The sequence below is a fragment of the Choloepus didactylus genome, chromosome 1 (assembly GCF_015220235.1).
Source record: "Choloepus didactylus isolate mChoDid1 chromosome 1, mChoDid1.pri, whole genome shotgun sequence".
In the NCBI taxonomy this organism is placed as follows: domain Eukaryota; kingdom Metazoa; phylum Chordata; class Mammalia; order Pilosa; family Megalonychidae; genus Choloepus; species Choloepus didactylus.
Window position 1 is genome coordinate 117,476,736 of NC_051307.1, and position 27,655 is coordinate 117,504,390.

Sequence of the window (27,655 nt, forward strand, 5' to 3'; positions counted from 1 at the left end):
ATGTACAAAGCTTTGAAATACAATTAATTTAAGGAAATACCTGACCTTACAATAATTTAAAAAAAGACTGAATTAAATGGAAATTGTACTTTATTTTACATATATAATATCATGTAAAACTTTGCTTAAATGGTCTGATTTTTTAAACATAAAATATTGACAGTTAAAAATAAAATAAAATACATATTCAGCCCAATAGGAGATTATTCAAAATAAAACACTTGGAAACAAAGAAAATGTAATAAAACTGGAGGTAAGCATTTAACCCATTGCAATTTTAAAAATAATACATTAAGCAGTTGGAAATTACTGTTACTGAACAAAATGTAAAAAAAAAAATCTTTGATACAATAAAGAGCAAAAATATAAGTATTGGTCATCAGGGTTTGGGGGGTACACAGGAGGATATAAGTGTGCTATTTGCAACATTTAACAATGCAGGGATTTAATGGATGTCATGCTAAATTGAAACATGTAGCAAAAAAAAAAAAACAAAATTCAAGCTCTCAAATTTTTTCAGGATCTTTTTTCTATAATACAATAGGGATATTTTTTAAACTAATATCTTATAATAAAGTAAAATCAAATTAAATCATTCTTTTTTTTAACCTTCAAAGTACAATTTAACAACTAGTTATATAGGTAATTTCAAGGGATGTTATGGGTTATAGTTCCACAGTTTCAGTTATTTCCTTATTGTAAAAATATAACATATATACCAAATGGTGATAACTTCCAAAGTACAATTTAACATATAGGTATAGAGCAGATTTCAAAGAATGTTGTGGGTTATAGCTCCACCATTTCAGTTATTTCCTTCTAATATTCTAGCGTCCAAACAAAGTATTAATATAAAGATTCAGTATCCGTCACCCTTTGCTAAATCCTATCTTCTCTGTTGCTACATCTTCCTCTCATTTAATCACTTTCTCGATCTTCAGGGGTGTGTAGGCAGCGACCCCCCTAACTTGTTTATATTGAAAAGGGGTGCCGACATTATGGGGAAGGGGGCTGCATCTGGTTGATTTTCTTTTTTTTTTTTTTTTTGTATTTTTTTTTTTATTGAATTCAGTTTTATTGAAATACATTCACACACCATACAATCATCCATGATATACAATCCACTGTCCACAGTATGATAACTAGTTATGCGTTCATCACCACAGTCTATCTCTGAACATTTTCCTTACATCAGAAAGAACCAGAACAAGAATAAAAAATAAAAGTGAAAAAAAAAAACACCCAAATCATCCCCCCATCCCACCCCATTTGTCCTTTAGTTTTTATCCCCATTTTTTTACTCATCCATGCACTAGATAAACGGGGTGTGATCCACAAGGTCTTCACAATCACACTGTCACCCCCTGCAATCTTCATTATTATATAGTTGTCTTCAGGAGTCCAGACTGCTGGGTTGGAGTTTGGTAGTTTCAGGTATTTACTTCTAGCTATTCCAATACATTAAAGCCTAAGAGGTGTTATCTATATAGTGCATAAGAATGTCCACCAGAATGACCTCTCGACTCCATTTGGAATCTCTCAGCCACTGAAACTATTTCGTCTCATTTTGCATCCCCCTTTTGGTCAAGAAGATACTCTCAGTCCCATGATGCCGGGTCCACATTCATCCCCGGGAGTCATACTCTGCGTTGCCAGGGAGATTTACACCCCTGGGAGTCAGGTCCCATGTAGGGGGGAGGGCAGCGAGTTCACCTGTCGAGATGGCTCAGTTAGAGAGAGAGAGGGCCACATCTGAGCAATGAAGAGGTACTCAGGGGGAGACTCTTAGGCACCATTACATACAACTTTAGACTCTCCTTTGTGGTAATGAGCTTCATAAGGGCAAGTCCCATGCTCAAGGGCTCAGCACAAGGTTGATGTTCTTGAAGAGGGTATTGCCTCTGGGTTTGGGGACTTATCTGGCATAGGAACACTCTGGAGAATTTAAGTTTCCAGAAAATAAACTTAGTGAGTGAAACTTTTATAGAGTCTTAGATAGGGACCTAGGTATGCCAGGACACTGTTGTTTAGGGCTTGGCATACTATGGCCATTTGGGATATCTAGCTGGAACTTGCATAAGAGTAACCTCCAGGATAGCCTCTCGACTCTATTTGAAATCTCTTAGCCACTGTAAACTTATTTTTTTACCTTTCTTTTCCCCCTGTTTTGTCAAGAAGGTATGTTCAATCCCTCGGTGCCAAAACCAGTCTCATTCTTTCCTTAATATGAAATGTTAATAACTATTTTGTTAAAATAGTTTTATACAGCTATCTCTATTTTTCCAATTGAATATATGCATTGAGAGATTCCTAAATTAATATTCATGAAAGAGTAACAACATTGGCAACACTGGTTTCCCTGAGGACAGGAATTGTGTGATTAGGGAACATGGATATGAAAAGACTCCATACTGTGGTAACATGAGAATTTTGAATCTTTTAAATATCTTGCTAATTCCAAAAATGTAAATTGTAAAAATTATTTTAGTGATTTTATCAAATTTACAAGCAAAAAAAAGTCAAGAAACCAAAGACATTAGTATTTAAAACCAGAAGGCGCTACGGTTGTTTTGATGTGTGGACATAGCAACATAAAGTCCTTGACAGAACTAATTATAGGATAAATCCTTATGACTGATAAACGAGAAAGAACATTGTTTTTATGTGAATAATAGTATACAGATATCCACTTTTATTTAGTTGGAAGACTATGCACTGATTTCTCCTTGCTGGGGGGAAAACCAAAACACAGTTCAAAATAAAATGTTTTTGCAATGGGAAGGTGCCGCAAATTGTTTGAAGACCTGTACAAAAGTTTCTTCTTAAAGGAGAGAACACAAGTGAGTCTGCCTGCTAATGGGGTAAGATAAAGTAAGCAGATGATGACAGAAGAGAGTCATCTGGGCATATAGCAAACAATGAAGAGGTATCAAAAGGGAAACGGCTTTATAAGATCAGATTCTAGCTCAATATGAAAGATTACTAAGTGTTCCTATGAAACTCTTTGACAGTCCTCATCAAATTAATCATGCATTGCAGTTTTATCAACATAAAATAGCTGAAGAGATCTAAGAAGGATGATTCTCCAATTTGAATCTGAGAATTTTAAGAAAACAATCTAGAAAAAAGTGGCTTACATACCTCAGAGTACCTTTATATTATAAACTTACATTTTCAAACATTTTGCTGTATTTACGAGCCTATCAGTGGATTTATAAAATCTAAGGGTAACAAATCATGCTAATAAATCCTAAATTTAAAATATTTTTCATTTAAAAATATTTAGTATGCACCTTAAAAATAAAAATTACAAATTTATAAATCATGGTTTTTGAACCTATTCCATTTTGACTGGCTTTTTTAAGTCCTACTTGCTCATTTTCATTCAAACTTCTGATTTATGAATCCTAACTGGCTCTTTCTTCTATTGCTAATTCAGTCTTTTGAAGCTCAGATTTTGTAATGAGCTCCATAAGAGGTTATGCAATTTACTTTCCCTGTCTCACTTTTTCTGAAGCCCAAAAACACCACCTTATTTTCTTTGCCCAGGTGCCAAGGGAAAGCAGTGTTGTTCGGAGATATTTTCATTTAAAGAAACTAGCAGAGTTTTTTTTTTCTTTCTCCACAGGATAAGAACAACTTCCCATTGTTAGAAAGATATGTCTGCATAAGAATAGCAAAGTAAAGCCGGAGTCAGTATTTATGCATACTATTCATTATCTGGCATTTACGATTTAGTCATAAACCAATGTTCTCGAATGGGGTTAAAATGGAAATGGAAATGTGCTTCTGGCAGTTTCAACCAAGCACCATTAAAAAGCCAGCACAATTTCTAAGAATGATTAACTCTTGACTCCAGTTCAAATTCTAATTCAGCAAGATTTCCCTCCCTCAGCAGCTCCTGCTCCACCAGGCTTTGGTAATTAAAGTTATATTTAAATCCTGAAATAGCAGTGTTGCAAAGGTGGGAAAAAATGATTTCTTTTGGTAACACTTTAATAAAAGAAATCAAAGACTAAAAGCTTAGTATTAATGTGAGACATAGCCTTCAAAATAAAAAAAAAAAAAAAGAAATTTTATGGAAAATTATCCAAGAACAAATTTTTGTACTATAACTTAATATTGTAATGTAGTAGTGAATCAGAATAATTACACTCACTGTAGAATAACTGAAATTTTCAGCGAGTCATTCTGAAAAAAAGTAAGAGGAAATACTTTTTAAAAAGTGGTAAAATTACCACATTATACTTGAGAATCTCAAGTAGTTTGAATTTTGGAGACACAAATAATTTTCTCTTTAAAACATATAGTAATTGAGTCTAAACAATTTGTCTTTTTCCAACATGAAATTCTCTTCTTTCAAAGTAATTCTAAAGGGATTTAGCTATTTATTTCTATCAAGCTGCCAACCTTTTAAAATCTTCTCTGAAATAGCTGTAAAATTGAGGCACAATTCTCCAAGAAATAGGCTCATTAGGATTCAGCCATTAAACTCTTTGGACAATTGAGAAACCAAGTCCAAACAGCTAAAGACTCATTCATAATGGAATCTAAATATTTACATGATATTCCCTTCATTATCTCAATAAATAATAGTAGATATCTCATGCTAACATTACTTTAACAACAAATCCAAGGATATCTGGAACTTTCACTTAAAGCGATGATAGCGTATGCTAGCAACTTAAAGTGCAAAGTACTACTTCAAATTCATACAAATAAATGCTATTGCTGTGGCAAGCATAAACTGTCTTCCTCAAATAATTTAGAAGATTACTCATGCACCCCAGTTTCATAAATATCCAGAATAGTTCCAAATCATGGAATTAACATTTTGCAGAAACTTATAGAAAGAAATGTAGCAAGAAAAAATAAACGCTCAAAAAAATTGTTTTTTCACTTTTGCCAGAAAGAACTTTCAAATCGGGGAAGTATAGCAAGTCCTAAGTCATGAGTGAATATTATAAACTGATTAATTTATTTAAAGCAAAACTAAAATAATGTTTCGCCTGGGAGATGCATTTAAAATATCCTTTGGTTGTTTAAGGTTTATAGGGAATTTTTTGGTTTTGTTTTGTTTTTGTTTTGTTTTGTTTTTCACAACTGGAGGTCACTCATGTTCCCAATTAAGTTAGTCCACATATTTACTATGGAGATTAAAAATTGCTCTTCAATTGCATTAAATTTCTCCAGTGACCTGGAAACTTATAACTGTCTTTGGAGTGCAATTTTTGAAAATGGGAAAAACATTTTTGTAAAATGGGGGTGATAATAATAGAACTTACCCTGTAAAGTTATGAGGATTAAATGAATTGATGCAAAGTGCTTAGAACAGTGCATAGTACACAGTAAGCACTACAATAAGTATTTTGCTATTACTGTTTTATTTTTATATTATTGATTATGAGATTATTATCAAATACTGAAAAGAGTATTTTAAACAATGGACTAGGCCTCATCATTTGAATAAATGGTCATTCTTTGCATCACCTGGGAAATTAAACACTTCTCATACTGCCACTACTGAAAGAAATTGTGTATTTTCTCCTTTGGAGATGCATTTAGAGTCAGTCCAAAGCCAAATAAGAAAATCAATCCCATTACTCCCAGTGATTCAAACAGTATTTCCCAATTTGGTCATTCAACATAGTTATCAGATTTGGTGTTAATATTTAAATATTATCAATAATAATAATAAACCCAAATTTATTGAGTATTTTATGTGCTAAGTATAACATTAAGAATTTTGCAGTTATAATCTCACCTGATTAACTTTAAACAGTTGGCAAAAATTGTTTTCATCCTCAATGAATAAAGATGCATGTTATTGGGACATTTAAAGAAGGTGATGTAAGCTTTGGAGGTGATTCCCACATAAGAGACCACAAAAGGTTTTGCATGGTGAAACGACCCATATGACCATTAGGACTAAGAAAGGCAGAAATCTCTGAATGTTGTTTAACACAGTATTTTTGTTAAAAAAAAAAAAAATTTTGGTCACATTACTTGAAATTCATAATCAGTAAGTACCTTTAATTCACATGAAAATTATTAACTAGTCATATTTAGTTTAGGCCACACTTTTTCCTTTGTTCAAATGCTTTGGGGGGTTAGGGGCACATGTGGGAATATGTGTTAATAAGATATGCTTTCGGGTCTTAAAAACTCTCAACAGATTGTAATTGAGTAGTCTATTCTCTAAAACTTTGATTAATTCCCAAAAGTGGTATCCTTATCATTGTTTAATATTCTGTCTCTCACTTCAAAGTCAGCTGAGTTTATACAGTTTATTTTCCCTGGGTTTGAATTCTTAATCCACCACTGTATGATCTTGCTTTACTTTAATATCGTTATGCCTCTGTTCAGCAATGGTCAAATGAGGAAAATAACATCCACCAAAATAAATTGAATGTAAAACACATGATACAGTAACTATAGTAAACACCTGATACATAACAGCTGTTCTTATTAATAAAAGTTGATTTTTAACAGCCTAACAATTTGCAACTGAAAAAAAAGAATATCAAATCACAAAGGTAATGACTGCTTTTTTTTTTTTTTTTTTTTTAGCTATTCATTATATTAAATGTAAAATAAGTTAATCTGGTAATTTTGTTAAAGAAAAAAAATCTCTTTCAGTAAAAATACAATTGATATTGCCACTGAGACAAAACGTGATGAAGAGAATTCATTGTTGGTAACAGTACAGCAGTCATGAGAAAGGAGTAGAAATCTTATTAACATTTAGATGCAAAAAACAAACAATATAAACTAACAAGAATGGCTTGAAATATCATTTCCTTTCCACTCATTAATGTTTCTGTGTACTGTATGATTGGTGTTATTTATTCTGCAGTCACTAAAACAAGGTCAAAACTCATTCACATGTCATAGAGTTGCAGTTTTTAGACAGTCTCATTTTTGTGTTTGAAAAATGAAAATATCTGAAAATACAGTAAAAGCAGTCTGCTATACTAAAGGTAAATTACAATGCTATTCTTGAGGTTATCATAATAGAGCAAACAATAGCTCATAAAAAAGATATGTGGCCATGGAATAAAACTTATCAAATGCCACAATGGTTCTCCCTCTGATAGCTACATAAGCCAAACTAAAAGGATATTATGGCATTTTAGGAACTCTAGCTGCAACCAAAGCTCACTGTAAAGAATAAAGGCTCTAAAAAAGATGAGGGTAATTGGTTTTCTCCATCTCTTTGGGTAATTATTAAAATAATAAGCTCTAATGAGAGATTGCATATTGCCTGATGAAATAGTTCTTGGGAACAAGGAGGAAAGGGGTATAATAATTCTTACCAGCTGAAGGGGAGTGTAGAATTAAACCAATGTAATTTGTGCAACCTATCAGTACATTTTGCACAATCCAGGCCTAACAGTCCAGTATGTATTGAATACCCAATGGACTAGTCCAGGGAAAATGAGTTGTATCAAAAGATGTCATTTTTTTTAAATTCAATTTTATTGAGATATATCCACATACCATAAATCATCCATGGTGTACAATCAGCTGTTCACACTACCATCATATAGTTGTGCATTCATCACCCCTATCTATTTTTAAACATTTTCCTTACACCAGAAAGAATCAGAATAAGAATAAAAAATAAAAGTAAAAAAGAACACCCAAATCATCCCCCCCATCCCACCCTATTTTTCATTCAGTTTTTGTCCCCATTTTTCTACTCATCTGTCCATACACTGGATAAAGGGAGTGCAATCCACAAGGTTTCCACAATCACAGTGAAAAAGACATCACTTTTAATTGAACAACAGTAGATTTCAAGGGAAACAAACCCAATGTAAGTCCAATATTTCAAACAGACATTCTGAATGTCTCCTCATGGTAGACTCACAGAAAGAAGGAAAAAGATATCCTCTTGTCTAACTCTAACCCTTTGTAAGTGAAAAAAACAGACGTTCAAAATTACGAGTACTGAAGTACACCAAAGGATCTAGAGGGCAAATCAAACCCATGTCTTTCATTTGCTAATTTCCAGTTGAGTGGCTGCTAAATGTGATAATATTTACAGAAAAGTTTTGATATTGGATCTCTGTGGTCCTCTCTCTCCCCTCTTTTCTTTACCAGCAGCCATAGAAAGAGCACCCTCTGAAACAATGAGAAAGTTACCACAGCAACAACAAACAACAACCCCATGATGGGGAACTTCAGCCACCCTCTCTGGCCCCTAATCTGCAAACATAGGCAGACAATAAAGGATGTGGGGATCAACTGAAATTTTAATATATATAACATATTTTCCTCTTCTGAAACATTTGAGCTGGAGTCAAGGCTGGGTTTTTAAGTATATGTCCCAGAGGAATGAGTCATCCCCTCATACTCTTTATCTTCTTTCTCTCTTACCACCACAGACTTGTTATATTCCATAAATTTTTACATCTAAAGGAACATTTGGAAAAACTGGAATTTAAGTAAGATATTTACCACATTGTGCCATATTCACTTGTCAAAAGTGTATAATGTACTACAGTGTATGACGTTCTATAGTAGAAATAAATATATCAATTAACCCAAGTTCTATTACCACTAATGCTAATATATTTAAGATCTTATCATTAGAATCATTTAAACTTTAATTTTCTAAGCCTAACTAAAGCAGGATTTGTTTTTTACTTATTTATGTTAAAATGTGATCTACACTACTGAGGTATTCAAAAACTTCCAACTTTAAGCTGAAACCAATATTTAAAGATTTCATATATACCTGAAGTAATATTTCTCTAATTTTATAGCTATGCTCCAGGAACTAGTTGCACTGTCTACAAAGCTAAGACAAAGAGTAAAATAAAATTTGAACTGTCTCAATGGGCTTTGGTGCATAAGAATGATGTGTTTCATTTAAATTTCAAACCAGAGTTTTTTCATGTTAGATCGGTGCCTAGCTATGCACAAGTTTTTTGTTGTTGTTGTTGTTTTTAACCCTCTATCATTTCCAGGCTAGCAGAACAATTTATTTGGAAAGTGTTGCTTCTATATTATGAGTGATAAAGTAGAGAGAATACATTTACATGTTCTAACATGTACAATTATCATACAGAGTATTCAAGCTTGGAATCTTGGAAAGAGTATCTGATATATGAATCTGGAAACCTGATTCTCATCCTCATTCTATTCACTTACTTTGAACTTCATTTTTTCTTATCTGAAATATCAAGTAGGTTTGACCAGATAGTTTCCAAGGTCCATTTCTGCTCTGAAATTCTGATACTCTATTTATCTACTTATTTCAATATGTTCTGAAGGCAGTATTGCAGTATGGAAAAAAGCCTGGGTTCCGGAGATACACATTACATCCTTGGTACTTTCAATAGTCGGTTTTGTGACCTTGAATAAGTTTCTTACCCTTCCAAATTTCAGTTTTCTCACCTGTAAAACAGACGTACTGTCTTCTCCTAACCACCTCAACTGCTCATTATGGGGGAACAAGATTTGAAAACCAGATCATATGGTAAGACATTTTCTAAATATTTAGAGGTTATCATAGTGAAATGAAGAGGTGATGTTTATTTTGCTAGGATTAAGTAAATTTCTTCTAGCATTTAAATTCTATGAAAATATGATGGAAACACAGAAACAAAACATAGATTCCTATTTGCAATCCACTTTTGTATGTATTTAAGACTTTGAAAATCACCTAGCCTCTGATTCTATTGTTGAAAGATTTCCAAGATTTTTAAGTGTTTCTCTTTAATTTAATTCACGTTTTTAAGTTCAAGAAATTACAGCATTTAAAGTCCATAAATTTGATTTGAAGCCCTGCTAATGTGAAAATATTATTTCCTACATAACTTAAATGTTTAGATGTAGACAAATTGTTTTAAAATATGGTCTTGTAACTGTTTTCTCTATGTCACCTTGCATATAATCTTTATTACACCAATCTCATTTTCTTATTGTAAGTTCAAATTCCACGGAGCTTACATCATGAACTGTGATGGATGAACCAGACTGTTGCATCTCTCTGGGCAGGTGTGAGATAAATTGCTGGGCAGGCTATGATCTTTGGGCAAATTATTCTCCATGACTACAATATGTATCAATGAGCTGTGTCAGTGTTCATATACACACTTGTCAGTTGCATTACCTAGATGATGAAAATACAAGTTAAGGGACCATCAAAATGAAGAGGGAGAAATTCACTGTGTCATAGGAAATTAGTGAAAGAACTGTCACTTTAAGCTGGAAATATGATGAGGTAAAACCTTTGGTAGGTTTTAAAAGAGAAAAAAAAAATCAAAGCACTTAGCTATATATAAGTAACTATATTTTTTCATCTCATCCAAAATTAGTTTTACTGATTACAAATGAAATTGAACATGACAATAATTTAGGGTGTTTAAAATGGAAAAGACAAGTGGAAAAGCTTACAATTTTAGTTCAATAGGTTTTTGACCACTCATTCAAATTAGGAACTATTTTGTTATTGTTTTTGGCTCCATACAAAAAAAGAAACACTGATTCGTGAGATCTATTAAAAGGGTCTTTAAAATATATGAATATTTTATTCCGAATCCCTTTCAGCAGGTGCACAATCTGTGTTCTTAGGAGGCAGGCACTAGGGATACAGCAGGATATTAAAAAACAAACAAACAAACAAACAAACAAACAAACAAAAGACAAAAATGCTTTCCCTCATGAAGCTTGTTTTTTTATCAAATAGTCTATGTATGTTTCTGCTTCCCAATAAACATATAAATTAATCTTGGTTTCAAGAGATAGATGAATAGTCATGCCTCATACAAAATATATTCATACCCAAGAAAGGAACAAATTTCAGGGAGAACCCAGGTGATTACTAATAATTTTATGTTTTGCCAAACTAGCTCCAAATGAGCATTGCTATACTCCCTGTATCATAAAAATACACTCTTATTCTCACTAGACAAGGCAATTTAAGACTAGTGAATTGGTAGAGATGCACAAAGATATAACTATGTAAGAACATGAGTTTTTGGGAGAGGGAATTAGAAGTTACCAGATAATCCTATAATAGACATAAGAATACAAAAATATTCTAAGTACTCTAGGAGTATTGCTTTACCCATCCCCACTGTCATTGTTCAACAAATTGCACACTTCCATATACTCTTTTTTTTCCTCCAGATAGACCATGTTTCCAAACACTAGTGAACAATCTAGTCCCACAGAAATACTTTGTGCAAATATCAGTTTACTTATCTATGTATATTTTTTAAGTCCAAAACTCATTTCAATGAGTAAATAATATTTTCAGATTTTTCCTATAAATTGTGTATCCTTTAATCAGAAATACCACCACCCACAATTAACAGATTTCTGAATTAAAAGTATTTTATATAAGAAAAATTACATATATAATAACTTCTCTGAGAACAAATAATCTAAAAGTTCCAATCTTGGGCTAATGTCAATTAAAAAGAAGAGTTAGACCTCAACTAATTTATGTCAAGATTCCTAACACATTTTATGCTTCATAAAACTTTCAATGGTATTTTTCATAAAGGAGAGCTTTTCTTTAATGTCATATACTCCTTTAATAACAAATGATAGAACAATATATTTCTTATTTATTGTAAAAGTTTAACAAAGAGTAACGCTTTTTAAGTTATGACAGAACTGACATAGAATTTTTAAAAAGGCTTTGCTTGGGAGTAGCAATTTACTCTAGACCATGTAGAAAGTTGACTCTAGCATTACACAAAGACTAGCAGGAAATACACATGTATGTACTTCATTCCCCTTTACCAATAAATAAGATAAAAGATGGTGTTGCTTTTCATCTAAGTCTTTCTATAGATGAATACACAGATAGATGAATAGGTAGGTAGGTAGGTAGGTGGGTGGGTGGGTAGACAGATGATTGATGGATGGGGACAGATAGACAGATGTAGATAGATACAAAAGCAGAATGAAATATACTGTCTTCTCTTATAATGAATTCTGATTCTCCCACAAGTTTCTTATTACCACCAAGGTTATAGAAACCTCTGATATAATTTGGTACTATTTGACTTGGCGACGATCAAAGGTAACATAGCTTTTCTTTCATGCAAACCATGCCAAAATGGAGACACAAAATCTTTGTGCAGTATTTTAAAGGGATCTAATATAGTATCACAGTGAACATTTTACAGTCATTACAAGATTCATATTGTGTGTCATCTTGATCAAGGCAAACTCTACACATAGCCCAAATTTATCTTTGGCAGTACCCAGTTGAAAGCTGTCACTGAATTCAGTTTCCTTGGAAACATGCTGACAAATAGAGCATTAAAAGACAAAGAACTCAGAGGCTACATATAGAAATCCAGCTCTTCTTTGGCTGGCTAGCTGGGTGTGATATAGTAAACTCAAGAGTAAATTTTTGAAATAATGAATTCATCTAATTTATTTTTAAGAATAAGACTTAAGCTTCCAAGAAAGACTTTATTAAATGAATACTAATAATTTAATTGTTGAATTTAATCAATTCTATTGCAAAAAGCTGAATTTTGCTTTTTCTCATTTCAAAATACTGAATTAATCAGTTAGAACTACTGATACCCATGCTATTTGATCTACAGTGATACAACATTCCTATGACTAGAAAAGCAATGAAAAGTCAGAAAAATTCAGGGAAGTAGAAAATGGACTGCAGTGTTGCCACTAATTACCAAGAAATAATGAAAACTTTATAGAGTATACTACCATAATAATAGGGGTGAGATGGCCTGGTTTTAAAAGCCAAAACACAATTTTGGATTTTCCTTATAATGCTGTGATGAATCTGATAATCCATAGCAAAAATTATGCTTTAACAATTGAGAAGTATTAATATTTCCATTCAGCTGTTTGTATTCAGAGCCAAACTTGGTGATCGAAAACATTACAGGATTTATAAATAAATCCTGTAATACCAATATTATCTAACATTTATTGAGTATTTACTATATGTGAGACATAAGATTTTCACAACAAACCTATCTGGTAGGTATTAATGTTATCACCAACTTACATATGAGGCAGCAAATATTTGGAAAGTTAACTAAATTGCCAATGTAACATAGTTAATAAATAGTAGAACTATGATCAAAATCCAGTCTGTGTCCAGATTCTTAATGTCCACACATCCATGCACTTCTGTCTTAAATATATAAATCCAGAATATAGCAAATATAAGTGTTTGTGGATATGTGCATGTTTGTGTGTGGACACACAGGCATGTCTGTGTGTGCATGTGTGTGTGCATGTGTGTATATCTAGTATCTTTAATAGTGAAAATGATAAACCCTATGAAAAATGATTGTGGATATTCTCATGGGGAAACACGGCTTTGACAGTTTTGAAGCTAAATGAAGATGGATGTGCAACTTAAAAAAAAATCTTTTTAATTCAGTATAAAATGAGCTTTTGAAATCAAAATTGTTTTGTTGAATCTGGACATTTGCTACTGTCTATATAAATTTTATTTTTGTGTACTAGAAATAACACATCTGAATCAATTATGAAAAGCATAAAACGTGTGAGTTATGGGAACTTCTGATTGGTGTTTCTTTTTTATCTCATACTAAAGCAAAGTTACCATATTCAATTTCTACCCTATTGCATATTTTACCCACTAATTTATTATTTTTTTCCATCCTCCTCAGCACTACCTAGGCACAATTTCTACTTCAACACAGGAAAAAATCAGTCAAGGGAGCAGCAGAGTTTCAAACAAAAAAAATAATATATCACTCTTATTGGCCAGTAAAAAAGCTTAAAAGTAGATTATTTTCTCTTAGGCCAGACATTTTTTCTATAGAGTAATTAGCTACATTTAAGGAAGTCCATGAAAATTTGAAGACATCATATTACAAGCCTGGTCATTTGGGTTGTATATAATGCAACCACGGCATTTGAATTGTATAATCCATAGCAACTGCAGAAAGTGTGGAATACATACATGAAAAACATCTCTGAGGTTAGGATGACATGCTAAAATGTTAATTTCACCCAAGCCAGCCATCCAAACAAAGGGAGTAATTTAACATGCTTAACTGACTATGATCAGTCATTGTCCTCCAAGGCATAACAACTTTAGTCTTTAAGGAAAGAGTAAAGATATATATTTATATATCTATCTATATATCTACATCTATCTATCTATCCATATATATATATTTCTGCCTCAAATACCTACTAGGTTGACTTCTTTGACAGAGATTGCAACCTGACAACACTGGTAAAGGGCTAATTAAAATAATCAGAAAAATGAGTATTCCTTCATGAATTTCTTGTCAGTTTCTCTTTATAGCCAACCCTCAATAAACACTTAGAAAATTTTATTTTGCTTAGAGAAAATCCTGATACTTAATTTTAATATATTCATTCTGAAATCTAGACAAAATGATAATGAACAATAGAAAATAAGAATTCTACAATTTTACAAACAGTGAAATGGTTTTTATGTTTAATTTCTCTGATACTTATATCTGGGGATCTACACTTGATTTTAGCACACAATTTACATGATTCAAATTCCAACTTAGTTTTTTTAGGACCCTGTTATTGTTGTTTAGTTATTTACATAATTACAGAAATAGTGCATGCATAGAGACACCTTCTTCAGAATCCTGCAATTCAGATGGAACTTAGAAATGAGGAAACAAGAGAGGGCCTGACATACACAATAGAAAAAACAATACTAGCATTCTAAAACTTTTTCTAAGGTTACTTTGGAACACTACTTTGGGAGACTTTGACTAAATGATTTAATTAAAACTTTAGGGTTTTATAAAATGTAAGATGGGAAATCAAAACTCATTCTTCAAGGTTAGTTGGAGACCTAAAAAAAAATGACACATGAAGGTACCTGGTCAAATATCCAGCACATAGTAGGTGCTCAGTTATGGTGCCCATTACTATGGTGGCAAGAAGATGCATTTGTTTAACAATATTGATTCTATTTATCTACTTCAAAGCAAGGTGTTAGGCATGTTGCAGCAAAATATTTGCTAGTAAGAGAACAACTCTGTTTGAGTGATTTAATAGTAATAGTTAATGAATTTGGTTACCATTGTCCCCAGACTACTAAATTTTGAGCTTCCTGTGGAAAATTTTGGGGAAAACATTTAAATGTCCATGTAGAATTCTCCACTTAGTAGTTTTCTTGAGAGATGTTTATGTATTTAAAAATTTATTTCTTAAGAGTGGAGGTATATTGGTTGGTAAAAAACTGAATAGCAGACTAAATATTTTGGCTGGTGAAGTTTTGCCTAAAAATTTTTTAAATTAAAAAATTTGGAGAGGACCTAAGATGGTGGCTAGGTGAGACAGTGCAAAAAAAACACACCTCCTTGAGAAATACTAGATAAAAACCAGAAAGTGACCCAGAATACCATTTCCAGCTATACACCAGCTGTGGAGATGGACTAGTTATTTAAAAAAAACAAAAACAAACAAAAACAAAAAAAACCTGGGAGTGGCTGCAGATACAACAGTGAGAACCGTGCAGTGAAGCACTGCAGGAGTGGGCTGTAGCCATCGCCTCAGTGTCTGGTGTGGAGGATAGTCCTCCCCACACCTGCTGCTGATTGTCCTGGGGCCAGAGGGACAGAGGGGGCAGCCAAAAGGAGAAAGAAACCGCACCCCTTGCAGGCAGTTTCCCAGCGTGCTGGCAACACTGCTGCCCGAGGCTGTACCCACAGCCCAGAGCTGTGCCAGGAAACCCAGTCTGATGGGGAGTGTACCCCACAGCACCCTGCACACGCCACAACATTGGCCGTGGACAGTGGCCTTGGTTGCAACCACAGCTAGTTGTCCCGGAGCTGGGAAGGTGGAGCTGGGTGAAAAGCGGGGTGGGGGGGCAGTTGAGATGCCCCATTCAGCCATTTTTGCTTCAGGCTGGGAGTGCCCCTGCACAGCCTGGTGGCCCGGGGCTTCCCTTGAGGGAAGGTGTGCACTTGTGACATAGCACAGCTTTCCCTCAGCAGAGATCCTGGAAGAGCACAACTATCAAGCAAAGCAAATGCCAAGAGGCCAAAAACAACAGAAAATCTTAAAGCATTTCCAAAAACCAGGCGATATGGAGAACCCAATCCCATCACCCAAATCAAACGATTGGAGGAGACACCGTACTTGGCGCAATTAATCAAAGGACTACGGTCAAAGAATGAGAGCATGGCACAGGATATAAAGGACATAAAGAAGACCCTAGAAGAGCATAAAGAAGAAATTGCAAGACTAAATAAAAAAATAGAAGATCTTATGGAAATAAAAAAAACTGTTGGACAAATTAAAAAGACTCTGGATACTCATAATACAAGATTAGAGGAAGGTGAACAACAACTTAGAGTTCTAGAGACCAGAGAACAGAAAATAAAAGAAAGAATGGAGAAAAAAATTGAAAAAATTGAAATGGATCTCAGGGATATGATAGATAAAATAAAACATCCAAATTTAAAAATCATTGGTGTCCCAGAAGGGGAAGAGAAGGGTAAAGATCTAGAAAGAGTATTCAAAGAAATTGTTGGGGAAAACTTCCCCAACCTTCTAAACAATATAAATACACAAAGCATAAATGCCCAGCAAACTCCAAATAGAATAAATCCAAATAAACCCACTCCGAGACATATTCTGATCAGACTGTAAAATACTGAAGAGAAGGAGCAAGTTCTGAAAGCAGCAAGAGAAAAGCAATTCACCGCATACAAAGGAAACAACATAAGACTAAGTAGTGACTACTCAGCGGCCACCATGGAGGCGAGAAGGCAGTGGCATGACATATTTAAAATTCTGAGAGAGAGAAATGTCCAACCAAGAATACTTTATCCAGCAAAACTCTCCTTCAAATTTGAGGGAGAGCTTAAATTCTTCACAGACAAACAAATGCTGAGAGAGTTTGCCAATAAAAGACCTGCCCTACTTCAGATACTAAAGGGAGCCCTACCAACAGAGAAACAAAGAAACGAGAGAGAGATATAGAGAATTTTAACATCCCAAATCACCAGGACACACATTTTTCTCTAGTGATCATGGATCTTTCTCCAGAATAGACCATATGCTGGGACATAAAACAAGCCTCAATAAACTAAAAAAAAAAAAAAATTGAATATATTCAAAGCACATTCTCTGACCACAATGGAATACAAATAGAAGTCAATAATTTTTGGTTTGTAACTCCATTTACTTCCTACAGGATATAAAATACATAAACTCTAATGACAAATCAGTGGTTTTGGACTCAATGTAAAATATGTAATATTTGACAAGAACTATATAAAGGCAGGGGAATGGAGGAGTATAGGAACATATTTACGGGTCCTATTGAAGTTAAGTTGGTATCAAAGAAAACCAAGATTGTTATGGATTTAAGAGGTAAATTTAAGCCCCACAGTAAACACAAAGAAATTATCAGAGAATATGACCATAGAGATGAAAAGTAGAGTATGGGTTATGAGAAGTGGGGGAAGGGGCAGTGGGGAGTTAAGAAATGAGTGTAGGGTTGCTGTTTGAGGTGAAGGGAAATTTCTAGTAATGGATGGTGTGAAGGCATTACAACATTCTAAATATGATTAATCCCACTAATGGAATGCTAGGGAGGGGGTGGAATGGGAAGATTTAGGCTGTATATGTTTGCACAATTGAGAAAAAAAAAAAAAGTCTAAATAGATGACAATTGAATGCCAAGGATGATCCTGGATGGGATCTGGGGATGGAGGACAGGAGGCTTAAAGGGACACAGTTGGGACATAAGGAAAAAAAAGAAAGGAAATACAGAATGTAGGCTTTGTATCAATGTTGAATTTCTTGAACTTCTTAGCTGTGCTTAATGGGATTGAATAAAAGAATGTTCTTGTTCATGGGAATTGTATATGTGAATTACAGTGTTTGTTCAAGGATGTGTGCAGCTTGCTGTCATATGTTCAGAAGACAGAGCAATAGATGATGGATGATAGATAGGAAGGGAGGGAGGGAGGGAGGGAAAGAAAGAAATGGCGGTGTGACAGCATGTTAAAGTTGATGGATTGGGGTATTGGGGGAGGGGAGTCAGGGTATGCTGTGTATGGGGTTTGTATTGTTTTTGCAACTGTTCCTGTAACTTTAAATTTATTTCAAAATAAAATTTAAAAAAAAATTGATAGATTAGGCAAAATTCCTGACAGTGAATTTCCAAAAGGCACATTTCTTTATCTGCTCATCTTTTTCAGGGCTATTTATCCTAAGAAAGTACAAAGTTTAATACCTGAGGTAAACAGAAAGTTCTACTTATCAAAAATATGCATTCTTCTCAACTGAGAGGTAACTTTATATGGAATTAAGTAGCAAATGATTATTCAGATTTCCTAAAACCTCAGATTATTCTTAGACAAATATCTCTGTACTTTCACTCATTTATCTTTGAGTAGAGGCCTGTCTCTGATTCATAGTAATGGCAAGAAAAAAAACGAAAAGATAGTCAAATTTTCAGATGGTTATTACTGCTAAAGAAAACTCATTTATCTATTAAAGATGAGGGAAGCATAGCGTACTGAATAGTTTCTAGACTAAAAGTCAACATTTTAGTAGTTGCAACTCAGTTCTAGTATTAACTAGCTTTGTCAGTTTAGCCAAAGCATTTCAAATCTCTGTACCTCACTCCCTTAAATGTAAAATTAGGAGTTTGGAAAGGACAATTTCTAAAGCCCATTCAGTGGACATAAGAATGGCAGTAGCAAGCCATTTAAGACACACAAAGGGCACATTATTTATTTCCCTTGTCATATCAATTTTCATTCCAAAAAGAAACAAACTCTAAAGTCTAAATGCCTATGGCAGGCATTTGCAAAACCTTGAAATAGAAAATAGGAAAATAATGGTAGTCTAAAGCAATATGGCACAGGATCCGGTACTTTGAAGTACTCTAAAGTGGCTTTTTTGCTGATGTTGTTTCATAATTCTCTGAAGTACTGCTACATATTGTTGGGGTAAAAGGAATCTCTCTTCTTGCTAAAGAATGTTTCTGTGATTTTCAAAAATATTTTCCAGAGCACTTTCTTTCAGCAATCACAAAGAACATTTCCATGCAATCCAAAATTACAACAGCATGTATGTTCTTCACTATTTAGGACGAAACTCACATAAACATTATAACAATTTTACATTGTTTGACAACCTCCAGGTAAAAAGACATTTGAATAAATTTTTAATGGAGCCATTAAATACTAAAAATTAGCATCATAAATAAAAATGATGACTTTTCCTTCAGGAAAATGTTTTTCTTTCTTTTTTTTTTTTTCCATTCCCCAATAGCAAGCATGGCATGGCATGAGTTTTACTATGAATTCCTCACCAATTTTGATACTTTATGCAAGACTATAATTCACCATGTCCTCTTGAGCTAAGACTGCAACTCTAAAAGCTTATAGTAAGATATTTTTTACATAACTACTGTTATCAGATATTCCAGGAATGTAAATGAAATTCATATTTTAAGTATGTAGCACCATGAAAAATCATATATATGTATGTCATTTATATTACATCTTTACCATGACATACAAAGTTGTAGTCTAGAGATGATTTTTCATTTGCAAAGATAGAAATATGTGAGCAATCATATATTATTACTATGTCACATTTTAACAGTCTATTTCATCTGTGAAGCCTAATGCTCTCATATGGGGTGGGGGAGCATGCAGAGGGACTGGGGAGATTACTGCCAACAAATCTGAAAAATCCTCCTTAAATTCGTATGCAAACTAAAGAACAACATCTTGAACATTTCATTCATCCTGGCATGCTTCTTCCTTCATTGCCTCCTCTATATAAATACATAAGGACATGCCTGAAAAAGGGATATTACAAAAAACTGGGCTTTATTGCTCATAATAGTAGGAATTTATTGAAATTAGTGAACTCTTTCAAAATGTTATTAAGTACAATAGAAGTTATATAAATATCTTCATTTTATTACTGGATAAGTTGGATGAAAAAAGGCAAACAGGTTACCACCCTGAGATTTGAAGTAGAATGCCTCATGTCACTGCATATGCCCATGAACTTTGACTGTAATATGGCTTTTATGTCATGAGCAAACAAGGCAGGCAAAATCTGGAAAAAAGGTTTGCTTCTGAAAAGCAAGCTTATTTGTGTTTGTTTGCTTGCTTACTTTGTTCAGGACATTTAAAAAATCTATTGAATAGAAGATGAATCACATACATTGGTAGTGCAGTCATATGACCCTAGCTTGCTAAAATATTCTTATTTAATATGAGACCCAACATTAAGGCTGCTATAAACAAGAATTTTTGCATATTTCAGAGCTTTAGCTAAAGGTTGAGAAATGAATTGGAAGCATTACAAATATATCTATATTATGGCAAGGTTTGTCTCCAACATTGAAGGGATTAAAAACAAACTCCTACTTTAAAAACTTGAGTGGGTTGTGGTGAAGTACACATAAACTCTTAATGATGTTTGGATCCCTATTTCTGTTATGTTGTTCTTATAAATCCCAGTGATTGCTGCTGTCCTGTCTTTAAATAATAGGAATCTTCAGAATTCTATTTTTTTTTTGTGGATTAGGTGTCATAAGAACCTCTCTAAAATGAATTAGAGTGAAACCAACCAGTCACTTCCCACAAAAGCTCATGTTAGTAGATCGTATCATTTAATCATTAAATGCTAGATGTTCCTTCAAACTCATAACATGAAGTAAAATGACTTAAATCATACCACAAATCTTTGACATGGGCTTCCTTCTTATATTGCCCTTGAAAAGTCACTTTAATGTGTTCTCTTTACTGTTTTTTATTTTACTGTTATTTTAAACAAGAGTTTTATTGTTGATTGTGTCACCAGTCTTGGTTACTGTTTCAATATTTTCCTCAATTATAGAGATAAATTCCATTAAGTATGGCTAAAGGCAGTGTAAATTTGAATTAGTGAAATGCATGAATTATACAATATTTTAAATAAATCTTTTCCAGGATTCAAAGAAGAAAATACACTTAATAAGCATGGACTATAAAAACAATGCTATGGACATTGGAATAGACACTTTTACTAATAATTTTTATTTGTATTCCCAACAGTCCTGCAGATGTCATCCCCACTGTATAGATGAGGAGACAAACAGAAACGCTGGGTAACTTGGATAGGGTCATTCTGCAAGCATGAAGAAGAGCTAGGATTTGAACCGAGGATTTCTGACTCCAGCAGACCACACTGTTTAAGCTATATCATGTTCGATAAGGTTCCCTTCCCTGGTGCATCTCTCAGATAATCTGGATGTCAAGGATCTCGGACAGGAGAAGAGCAAAAATGTGTCACATACAGAAGTTATTGAGAAAGTTAATTTTTGATGAATGAAAAAACATTCCCTAGGGCAAAATAAATTTTAGAAAGGAGAATTCTTCCTTGAAAGCAGAACAGTTAGAGACAACACTAAAAGGAACTCCAGAAATCAAAGATCATTTCATGGGAAAAATAAAACTGAATGTCAGTGAAACCAAAGATCGAAACCGACTGCACAGAAATGATGCAGGGACACTTTTGTTACGTAAGAGGGAGATTCAATTTTTTACAGCTTTATGGAAACATAATTTATATACCATAAAATTCATTCAGCACAAGTTTAATTCAATAATTTTTAGTAGTTTTATAGTATATCCATCTCCACACTCCAGTTTCAAAATATTTCCATTTCCTCCTCAAAATTCCTTTGGACCCCTTTGCAATCAATTCTTCACTCCCATCCCGAGTCCCAGGCCACTTCCTGCTTTTTGTCTCTATAAATGTGTCCTTTCTGGATAGTTCATATAAAAGTAATATACAATAAGTAGCCTTCTGAACCTTTGTTAAATGAGCCTAATGTTTTTGAGGTTCATCCATGTTGAAGCATGTATTTCATTTTTCTTCATATTATTTATCTATATGGCTATACCACATTTTGTTTACCTATTTACCAAATTGATGGAAATTCAGATTCTTTTCAGTAAGGGGCTATTTTGAATAATGTTGTTATGAACATTCATGTTCAAGTCTTTCTGTGGACATAATTTTCATTTATCTTTGATGGATTTCTAGAAGTGGATTAATTGATAGGAGGGTACATTCTGTGTGACATTTTAAGAAAATGCCAAAGTAGCTTACCACTTTACATTGAGAAAGCTTTAACCTTTATCTTTGGCGTTAAATATAGAAAACTGATGTGTTGTAGAATGTTTTCAATGTTTCATTCTTTAAAAATTTAATATTTAGGTGCTAAATACTCCTAAAATTTACTCAGATCCACTTAAGGGACAGCTGAAAGCTTGGCAAGTATCAGAGGAGCCAGGAAAGAATCTTTCTTCACTAAGGGTCTCTGATAAAACCAGTGGAGGTGTAGAATCTTGGAATTTCCTCCGAGTAATTACTAAAACAATAAAGCAAGTCATCCTTCTCTATTTCATACACTTTCCTTGCCGTATTTCTTTCACAGAACTATTTGAATTATAAAGAATAACAAGCAGTCTTGATTGAACCAATGATGGTACTGAGACTGGAGACAGTGTACAGTGAGTTAAAATACTATGAAATAAATTGCTGATGCCATATCTGCAGTTGTGGTCCATTTGTAGATTGTTAGAAAATTATCTTGTTCTCACAGACATCCAACTCACTAATTATATGCAAACAATGAGAATCAAGTTTCTGCCAAAAGAATTAACTCTGTAGCCGATAGCAACATCCTTTGGCAGGACAGATGTATTCACCAGCATTAAAAAGCACTTTATTTTTTTACTCCTGAATTAAATACTTGTAATTAGTTTCCAAAATGGACAACTGAAGATATGAAGAGAGAAGACAAATGACCTTAGGCAAAGTATTTGATTCTTCTTATTGGAAAAATAAAGCCTAACCTTGTTATTTTAGGAGTTGGGATTTATAAAGAGAAAAAAGAATACTCTTTTTTTTAAGTTGCACTGTTTTCATGAGAGGCAATAAGGCTCAGTAATGATGTTTTTCAAATGGAAAGTCTTTGGATCTAAAGAAAGTTCTCTGGAATACACATGAATTGGACTAGACACCCAAGAATAAATTTAAAAGGGCTAACTGAAGCAAATACTCTGTTGGAGGTATTTATTCTCAAAGTATAGAAGTCTAGGATGTAGGTGATTTTGGTGCATATTCAAAAATAAAGCATCGCTGTGCATTCTTAAAATTCAGTAATGATTAAAATACAGATGAAAGTAGGGAAAAAATTTTTTGAATTTAAGACTGCTTCATTTGAATTGTTTCCTGTAATAGAACTATGGTAACAAACTCTCATCCAGCATGTGTATCCAGTTTTTTTTTTGTTTGTTTTTTTTTTAAGTCTTTACATATTGGGTACCATCATACAATCATACCATGAATTTTCACACACGTTATCTTATTTATCTATCCCATAAGACACACCCTCCCCAAAAAAATCCTGTTACATCTGCATTTTCTGCTCATTTCTTACAGATAAGAAAACCAAGGGAAAATATAAAACTAGACATAATGTCAACCATTCTATGGTTATATCAAATGGAAATGAAGTGAATGCTTTCCTACTGCTATGTGTTTATGGTTCCTTCCCTCCCCACCAAATGGTTCAATTGTGCTATCTTTCAGAAAAAGTACCTAAAGCAAATATGCTAAACTTCCATTTACAGTAACTGGGATATGACAACCCAGCATGAGACAAAGGGAAAGACAAAACAGGGCTTTAGTGATCGCCATTTTGTGCTGAATATTATTACAAAGCTCCACTGGGGTGTGCACCAGATCTAGACCAAATCAGTGTTGTTAAATAATTACTTTGTCTCTGATTGCTCTAAGGGAAATTCATAGACAATAAATACAGAAAATTAACAAACGCAAGAAATGAAAGCTGTTGGCTAGAGACTTTCTTTTTTGCTGTGAAGCTATAATAACTGTCAAAGGAGTTCTCTGTGGACACTAATCTAAGTGTTGCTAATGCTCAGGTTACTTGGATAGTTCTTACTTTTTACAGGGCTCAAGGTGCAAAGCATTTCACCAACATTACCTGAAATCATTGTATTTCCCAGTGAATTGTGCTTCCTTCTGAAGCTGAAGTAGCAAATATATCAACTAAAAATTGCCAGTTGGATGTTAATCATCAAAATTCATGGTCGCATTTTTCAGTTCTCTAAGAGAATCTTTTGAAAATTATACATGAAATTCTGTAGGTTCTTGTACCTTGTAATCAGAAACTCAAAGCAAATTTAATAGCAATTTTGAGAAAATAGTGGGGAAAAATCTGAATGCAATAGTTACAGACATTTTGATCTTAATGAAGAACTCTCAACAGGCAAACTAAATCAATAAATATTGTCCTATGTTTAGACATATATTTTATTTTTGAGAGCTTAAATGATACTTATGTCACACTTGCCAGACACAGAAATGATTTCTAGGTACACATGCTATATCACATTTAGTGATGTCACATATGTGAGTATGGACTTCGGAATTTCAATAATTCATATTCAAAAGGTATATTCATAATTGATATTACCTTAAGTGCCAATTGCCTTGAAGAAAAAACATACAAAATCAACCTTGAAGATTTTTAGTAATTGTTTTATGTAACTAAATATCTAGCATTTTTATGAACCATTTCAAATATCTAATGTAATAAAGCTTTTTACATTTACTAGTTCAAATATATTATCAAAAATAAATGGTATACTTCCTGGGTAGAGATTCTAAGTGTGGGTACAGATTTTCATTTTACATGAATGTGTGTGTGTGTGTGCACACATGTTCATGGATACAACTACATGGATCTCCTTCTTTGGAAAATATTTCTTTAACAAAGGAATAGAATTTTATGTTATCAGTGATTTCATACAAAAGAATCCATAACTATAGATTAGAAGTTTATTTCCCTGCAAGAATTTTTCTATAAATGAAATGATAAATTATGCACTTTCAGTTATCTTTAAAAAAAATCTTTCAAAGACATAGAAAACAATATAAACATCTATTTATAGTATCTACAGAGTTCAGAAAGCCTGATTTTATATTAGCTCATTCAGTCTAACGATTGTTATTGCTTTTATTCTGGAATAGAAAAAGTGATAGGAAATCATTAAGTTAGCAGATTTCATTCTTATATGTTCTTAGGACATCTTAAATTATGTATAGTAATAGAAGATGTTAACTCCAATATATAGACTAAGTTGGGAAGGAGAGCCTTGCCCTAAAGCCTTACTTGACCTTACTATTTTCCAAAATATATTTCATAGAAAACTTGTTCTATTTGAGGAATACTGATCTAACCAAAGTTAAATAAGCATCTTTAGAAATTTTCAGTATCTGATTTAATCGTGTATTTTGTGATGCTTCAATTGCATGGTATAAGATAAATAGCCTTTCAAAACTTATTTGACTCTGTATTCCCCATCCATTTTTCCCCAGAGAATCTGAAGTGATTATTTCACTGTAGGGTCCACATCAAGAATGCAACTGTGGGCTTTCACGACTGGGAAATTTTGAAGTAATGATAGTAATGTTGCCATTAATCAACATTTTTAGTGTAGAAGAAAAAAAGATAGTATTTATCAAGTTAAGTAAAAGCACTTTAATGTTGAAATTGAGTTGGAAATATGAATTTTAAAAATACATGTTTTCTAGTTCTGCCCATTTAAAATTTCTAAAAGTAATGTCATCCGATCAGTAATGAGCACTTGCAGTACAAATATTGCTCTCTACTAACATTCTCCAGTAAAAGGACCTGAAACCTTTGGAGAAATAACTGCTTCCAGATCTTGGGCAGGTAAAGATTCTGGAAAATCTTGTGCCAAAAAGTAAGAATGCTGTCAAAGATTAATAGGCTTTGTCACAAAGGGGCTCACTATCAAAGTTGTTCTCACTCATAAAAGTTGTGACAATCTGAACATCTACAAAATGATTTTAATTAATGGAAGTAGATTAAATCTATGAACATTGATATATAAAGATACTTTAAAAGAAGAAAGCCAAAACCATTAATTTTTACTATTTGAGGCAGCTATTAAACCAATTCTCTGCATGAAAATGAATTAGAGAAAAATAATTATGCCTTTCCATTGACACTATATTTCAGGGTAACCAAATAGTTTTATTTTACAGAAGAATAGCAGCTTGTAAGTGAAGAATAAACAATAGAATTAGAAAATCATCATTTTGCAATCCTTAGTAAAACTAGTGATTCAATCAAGAATTCTAAATTAGCATTAAAATTCTAGGTAAATGGATGATGGATGAGATCTGTGCCAGTCACTACTATTTCTGCTTCTCTTCTTTCAGGACACAGAGTAGTAATGCATTTCCTTGTCCCCAAAAAAGTAGGCATAGCCCTTTGAGTTGCTCCAGGCAATGATATATGTGCAGAAGTAAGGCATATCACTTATAGGCAGAAACATTTAAAAACCATGGTATGCTTCTCCATTTCACTCTTCCGTTGCCTTAGGGATTTTACATTGGTAAGGAAGTGTAATGCTGAGTCATCAGATAGTGTAAAGCTGCAAGCTTTGAATGAATAAGAAACTTGTCAATTAAAGCTACTAAGATTCTGGAGTTCTTTGTTACTGCAGCATGATCTAGTGTTTCTTGGCTAATACAATAGGAATTGGACACTTGTTTGTGCTAAAATAACACCACCCATATTATTTTTTAGTCACATGGAAAAAATATAACCACAAAATGGAGAGAGAGAATGCTATTACCCTCATCCAATGGCCAATCTTGGGGTTACTGAAGGTGTGTGTCTCTGATGGAATACAATGTATATATAGGACATAATGTTATTTTCTAGCCAAAAAATGTTTACTATTAATGTTATCAGGCCTTTCAATCTAACTTCCAATTTACAGGACAGTCAGGGAACAGAGGCATATGCTAAATGACATCACAAATCCAGAAGGTAAAATTAATGGCAGGAAAATTAACATTGTCTCTTTAATAGATAAGCATCATGAAAAAAAGAGCCATTCTATACAAAGAGACAGAATCAAATGAAATGTGTGGCCCTAAATTGATTCCAGATTTGGACAAACTAGCTATAGAAGCTATATTGAAGACAATTAGGGAAATTTTAATATGAAATAGATTTTAGATAATATTAAGGAATTGTTACTAATTTTTTAGGTGTGATAATATTATACTGCATACTTAAGAAAATGTTATTTTTTTAAAATATTAGTTCTGAAGTACTTAAAAGTATATACTAAAATACAAAAAAAAACCAAAATAAAATATAAAGTATATACTAAAAGTGTCTAAAATTACTTAAGCAAGTTCAGTATTTGATGAAGGTAATATTTTAAAGATTCTGAACACAAAAAGTGTAAAATAAACTAAAACAAAGAATAAAAAGAATGATGGTGGTTTAAATGGATACTTTGTATTTTTGTTTATAATTACATATAAATTAAGTTTAATGTCGTCTTCAGCACTGAGGACTGCTTGCGCTTACACACTTCTCTTCAGCAGCATCATTTCATGATGAAAAAGCACCTGAATTGTTTCACCTGGAGGGTTTTTCTTCTTCTCCCTTCTCGGCCTCTTTAAAATAAAGCCACTGTGTGACCAGGCAAACCACATAATATCTTTCAGCCTCAGTTTCCAAATAAGTACTTCCTGGTGCCCTGGGTTGATGAAGCAGAGGCCAACTTGAGGC

At 33.2% G+C, this 27,655-nt stretch overlaps 1 protein-coding gene across 4 annotated transcripts in view; it reads right to left on the bottom strand.

Moving 5' to 3' along the window:
• Positions 1 to 27,655, bottom strand: part of NAALADL2 (N-acetylated alpha-linked acidic dipeptidase like 2) — a 1,146,579-nt gene that overhangs the window by 204,441 nt on the left and 914,483 nt on the right. The window lies entirely within an intron of this gene.